This window comes from Elephas maximus, chromosome 2 (genome assembly GCF_024166365.1).
Source record: "Elephas maximus indicus isolate mEleMax1 chromosome 2, mEleMax1 primary haplotype, whole genome shotgun sequence".
Taxonomy (NCBI): Eukaryota; Metazoa; Chordata; class Mammalia; order Proboscidea; family Elephantidae; genus Elephas; species Elephas maximus.
This window is the reverse complement of record NC_064820.1, coordinates 83,647,172-83,653,460: the sequence shown is the minus strand read 5'-3', so window position 1 is coordinate 83,653,460 and position 6,289 is coordinate 83,647,172.

The following is a 6,289-nucleotide window of genomic DNA, read 5'->3' as shown; positions in this document are numbered from 1 at the left end:
TAACACATCGTTTGATTTCTGGACTGCCCGTTCCACGGGCATTGATTGTGAATCTAAGTAAAATGAAATCTTTGGCAATGTCAGTCTTTTCTCCTTTAGCATGGTGTTGCTTATTGGTCCAATTATGAGGATTTTTGTTTTCTTTATGTTGAGATGTAATCCATTCTGAAGGCTGGAATCTTTGATCTTCATCATTAAGTACTTCAAGTCCTCTTCACTTTCAGCAAGCAAGGTTGTGCCATCTGCATGTTGCAGGTTGTTAATGAGTTTTCCTCCAATCCTGATGCCCTGTTCTTCTTCATATAGTCCAGCTACTCGGATTATTTGCTCAGCATACAGACTGAATAAGTATGGTGAAAAGATAACAACCCCGAGGCACACCTTTCCTGATTCCACGTAGAATCCCCGTCTTCTGTTAAGGACTGCTTCTTGGTCTTTGTATGGGTTCTTCAAGAGCACAATTAAGCATTCTGGAATCCCCGTTCTTGCAATGTTATCCATAATTTGTTACGATCTATGCAGTCGAATGCCTTTGTATAGTCAATAAAACACAGGGAAACATTTCTCTGTTTTTGGCCAGGATCCATCTGACATGGGCAATGATATTCCTCATTCCATGTCCTCTTCTGAATCCAGCGTGAATTTCTGGCAGTTCTCTGTCAATATGCTTCTTCCTTCAATACCATCAGTTTTTGATCATATGCTACCTCCTGAAATTACTTCAGGATAGATCTTGAAATTTTCTTTTTGACAATGAATGTAACATCATCCCCCTTCTTATTGTTATCCCCGGCGTAGTAGACCATATGATTGCCGGATTCAAAATGGCCAATACCAGTCCCTTTCTGCTCAGTAATGCCTAGGATATCTATTTTTATGCTTTCCATTTCATTTTTGATGGCTTCCAATTTTCATCCTTTGTGTATTCCACAATCCAATTACTAATGGATGTTTGCAGCTGTTTCTTCTCATTTTTAGTCACGCCACATCAAAAACCGAAGGTCCCGAAAGCTTTACATCCAGAGTTGTACTGTGCTCCATAAAGTTTTTAATGGCTGGCTTTTCAAAAGTAGATCGCCAGGTCTTTCTCCTGAGGCACTTTGTGTGGACTCAAACTTGCAACCTTTTGATTAGCAGCCAAATGCATTATCCTTTTGCACCAGCAATATACCTCTACCCCTTCCCTCTACCCTTACTTTACTCCCCTTCCTATCCACACCTGTACCATCACCCCCATGGGTGCCGTCATCCCACCTGTACCTGTACACCCACCCCATACTATAAACTCCAAACACTCACTAGGGGTTTCTGGGAGCCACACTTGACGGATGGATGTTGGCAAAGTTGAGCGTGTTCAGAAACAGAATGTTGAGGTTCCTGGGAATCATGTCTCTTAGAGATGGAAGGAAATAGAGATGGCATTTAAGGACAATTATGGATGTTCTCTTCAAATGTTTTAAGATGTAGTGTAGAAAAGTGATTGAATTTACCTGACTTCAAAGGGCAGGACCGGGATGAAAGGATACAAGGAGCAGCAAGTTCATTCGTATTGAAAACAATGAAGAACTTATTAATAATTCAGGTGGCTAATGCTGCAGGCATTGAGCTCCAGGGCCCTGGAGGTGCTGAGCAGAGCCTGGTGACTACCTGTGCTGGTATGATGTGGAGGGATTTATGCAGCTGAGAAAGTGTCCCTTCCAACTCTGAGACTCCTCATGAAGGAGCAGGAGATGAAGTCTGAGGCCTATGGACATGCCTGCCCCACCTAGTGCAGGCACAGGAGGCCTCATGCACTCCTGGGCTGAATGGAGTTGGCTGGGGTCCTGAGACAAAGGGCGCTGGAAGCATTTGGTGGGAAGGTCCTCACAGGTTAAGCTGGTGATACCCTAGGGACTATGCATAGAATGGTTGGCCTATGTGCTCTTCAAACTGCAGGTCACCTCCTGTCACAAAATCAATTTAGTGGGTGTCTTATACAGTGCTGCTGTAAAAGAAATACCGCAAATGGATGGCTTTAACAAACAGAAATTTATTTTCTCAGTTTAGAAGGCTAGAAGTCCAAATTCACACTGCAGGCTGTAGGGGAAGGCTTTCTCTCTCTGTGGGCTCTGGAGATCTTTGTCTTTTCTGATCTTCTGTTCCAGGGTAATCTTCCTGTGGCTTCCCATCTCTCTTCCCCCACCTCTGTTTCTCTTGCTTTCTTGTGTAATCTCTTTTATATCTTGAAAGAGATTAGCTCAAAATACAGCCTAATCCCGCCTCATTAGCATAACAAACACAACCCATTAACCACAGGCAAAGACATATTTACAACACATATTTTTGAGGGACACAGTTCAATCTATAACATTGGGTTACACCCAGCAGTTTTTTTTTTTTTAATGAAATTAAGTTGAGTAAAATGTATCATTATGCAACATACAGGGTAAGGGTAAAATTAGTTATTTTCCAAAAAATACTTTTGTTTATACTGTGTATGTATGCAAAGCCAATATAAAATTTATTTTTACTGGTTTTTTTTCTTCCCAATTTAAAATCCACTATTTGTGGGAATCATAAGACAAAGAGGGGTCCTGGTGGTGCAGTGGTTAAGAGCTCAGCTGCTAACTGAAAGGTTGGTGGTTCACACCCACCAGTTGCTCTGTGGGAGAAAGATGTGGCAGTCTGCTTCTGTAAAGATTTACAGCCTTGGAAACCTCATGGGGCTATCCTACTCTGTCCTTTAGGATTGCTGTGAGTTGGAAGTTGACTCGACGCAATGGGTTTGGTGATTTGGGGCTTAGAAAACAAAGCATTGATTAGTAATGTCGGAGTCTTAGCAATAGATTGCAAGTTGCTAGAGAGGTCACATGGCAGACAATGATCTCTCAGGTCATAGAGAGGTGGCCATCCTCACCAGACTAGGCAGCTCTGACCGCTGGCTTTCTCGGTCCAGTGCATTGTAAAGCTTGTCTGTGGCACAGCAGTTGGGCCTATGGGGTAGCAACTGCATTGACTTGGCAGACTGGGAACACAGCCAAAACCTCTGTATACCTGAGGAGGTGAAAGAAAGGTGTATCTACACTTACCCTGAGGAATTGTCATGAAAACGAATTTTGGTCCTTAAAGAGTAACCAGAGACAAACTCTGGAAGCAAAATGCTAAGGGTAAGTGTAAGACTTCACCCTCCCACACACACACCCAGAATGCACAGGTACTCACACATGTGAGCAATTATTTTACTTTTATTCCTTATCCTTTGAACCAAGGAGTTTGGTCTCCCTGGGACAGGGCTCTGTGTACAGATACACAATAGAATTGGTGGTGGCAGTAGAGGCTGTAGGGACCGGAATTAAGAGAGAGTACCCAGGAAATTCTAGAGAGGGTTTTGAATGAACAAGCAAGTCATGGAGTACATCTTTTTGACTGGTCAGGATGTTTATAGTAAGACCAAGAGGTAGCAATATGTATAATACATGTATACGGTGTTTTTAAAACTAAGGGATGCTGTCTATGGTGAATCACTTCTATAATGGAGAATATTATAGATTGAATTGTGTCCACAAAAAAATTTATGTTGAATTCCTAACCCCTGTGTGGGGTAAAGATTTTAACTTTACCCAAAGAACTTCGTCTTTGTCCTTGGTTCCTGAGAGAAAACCTCTAAAACCTTGCGACTTCCTCAGTTCTTGAAGTACATTTGTTGAGGCCTACAGACCACATGGAAACCCTGGTGTTACAGTGTTTAACAGCTATGGCTGCTAACCAAAAGGTCGGCTGTTCAAATCCACCATCTGCTACTTGGAAACCCTATGGGGCAGTTCTACTCTGTCCTATAGGGTTGCTGTGAATTGAAATCTATTCCATGGCAATGGGTTTTGGTTCTAGACCACACATGAGGGTTTATGCTAATGAGGTGTCTCAGGTGGGTACTGGCTAAACCAGAAACACCACCTTATGGTATCAGTTGACCTCAGGTGGGAGGGGGAGAAATGATTTAGTAAATCATGCCTATGTAACGAGGCCCAGTAAAGGTTCTGGACACGAAAGCTCCATGGGCTTCCTGGTTGATGACATCAGTGCATATGGGAAGGTAGTGCATTCCTTTTTGGGACATGTAAATTCTGTATTGGGATGCTCCAAAACCTCACTCTGTGTTTCTTCATTTGTACCTTTTTAGCTGTAATAAAATTAATCATAAGTATACTATTTCCTGTGAGTTGTTCTATCAAATTCTCGAACCCATGGGAGTACTGGGAGCCAGCAGGTCAGAAGTCAGGATGCCCTGGGGACCCTTCATCTTATGGTTGGTATCCTGAGGAGGAAGAGGAAAACCCCAAATTTGTAGCCAACAGGTCAGAAGTGGGTGTCACGGGGGACTCCCAAGACTACAGCCGGAGTCTGAGATCTTGGGCAGATCGGCAGTCTGGAGGACTGTGCCCTTTAACTTGTGAGGTGATTAGGGTCAGAGGAAGAAGTGCTGCATGTGCAACTGGTGTCATAACAAAAGCGGAGTAGAGGAGAACAGAAGTGATAATAAATTGATTTGATGTGATCCTTACAGTTTGGTGTCAGAAAGGTGGGATTTAAGTTTTCTTAGCACCCTGGTAGCTGTGAATGTGACCTTGTTTAGAAATAGGGTCTTTGAAGATGTTAGTTGGTTGAGTTAGCATGAGGTCATACAAGACCTACTTTAATCTGAGTAGTGTCCTATAAAAGAAAAGACCAGCACTAGTTGCTATGGAGTTGATTTCAACTCGTGGTGACCCCATGTGTGTCAGAGTAGAGCTGTCTTCCTTAGGGTTTTCGGTGACTGATTTTTCAGATCACCAGCACTTTCTCCAAGTTACCTATGGGTGGACCTTTCAGTTAGCAGCCAAGCATGTTAACCATTTGTACAATCCAAAACCCAATTAAACCTGTTGCTGTCAAGTCAATTCCAACTCATAGTGATCTTATAGGACAGAGTAGAACTGCCCCATAGGGTTTCCAAGGAGCAGCCGGTGGATTCAAACTGCTGACCTTTTGGTTAGCAGCCGAGCTCCTAACCACTGTGTCACCAGGGCTCCAATGTATGTGTAGAAACCCTTTCACTGGTGTATATTTTGTTGTGTGTATTCTCAACAACAAAATAAATATATATATATTTTTTTTTTAAATAAGGGAAACCCTCAACGATATGGCTTGACACAATAGCTCCAATGAATTCAAACTACCAAATGGTCATGAAAATGGTGCAGGGCTGGACCTGTTTTGTTCCATTTTGTATAAGGTCACCATGAGTCAGAGCCAACTCAATGGCAACTAACAAGAACAACAGATATTTTATATAAGTGGATCATACAGTATTTGTGCTTTTGTGTCTGACTTATTTCACTCAGCATAATGTGTTCAAGGTTTATCCATGTCATAGCATGTCTCAGAATTTCATTCCTCTTTATGGCTGAATAATATTCCGTTGTATGTATATACAGCATTTTGTTTATCCATTTGTCTGTTGATGGACACAGGTTGTTTCTATCTTCTGGCTATTGTGTATAATGCTGTGGTAAACATCTTTTCATATGCTTATCAGGTATTTGCATGTCTTCAGGTCGTTTGTCTTTTTACTGTTGGGTTGTAGAAGTTCTTTATCTATTCTAGATATTAAACCCTTATCAGGTATATGATTACCAAATATTTTCTCCCATTCTGTATGTTGTCTCTTCACCTTGTTGGTAAAGTCCTTTCATATACAAAGCTTTCAGTTTTTATAAAGTCCAGTATATCTATTTTGTCTTTTGTTGCTCATGCTTTTGGTGTCATGTCTAAGAATTCATTGTCAAAAACAAGGTCTTTAAGCTTCACTCCTATATTTTCTTCTAAGAATGTTATGATTTTAGTTCTTGTATCTAGGTCATTGATCCACATTGATTTAATTTTCAAATATGGTGTGAGGTGTGGGTCCAACTTCATTCTTTTTCGTGGCAATACCAATCCTAGACTGAATCACATGGAAACTGGATATTTAATGGTTACATATGTAAATAGTAACAAACTAAACTCCAAGAAATAAAGGAAAATGTTGCTCCTGACTCCACATAAAGTGGTTGGTACCCCAGGACTAGATCTAATTGAATTGATTGGCATTGCATTCAAACAACCTGTTTTTTTGCTTTCCTTAACTTGTTTTTATAGAAGTATGACATGCATTCAGTAAAGTATACACATCTTTAGCATATATCTCAGTAAATTTTTGCAATATATACACCCACATAAGTGCCATTCAGAATAAGATAGAAAATTATCAGCACCCCAGAAGTCTCCCTCT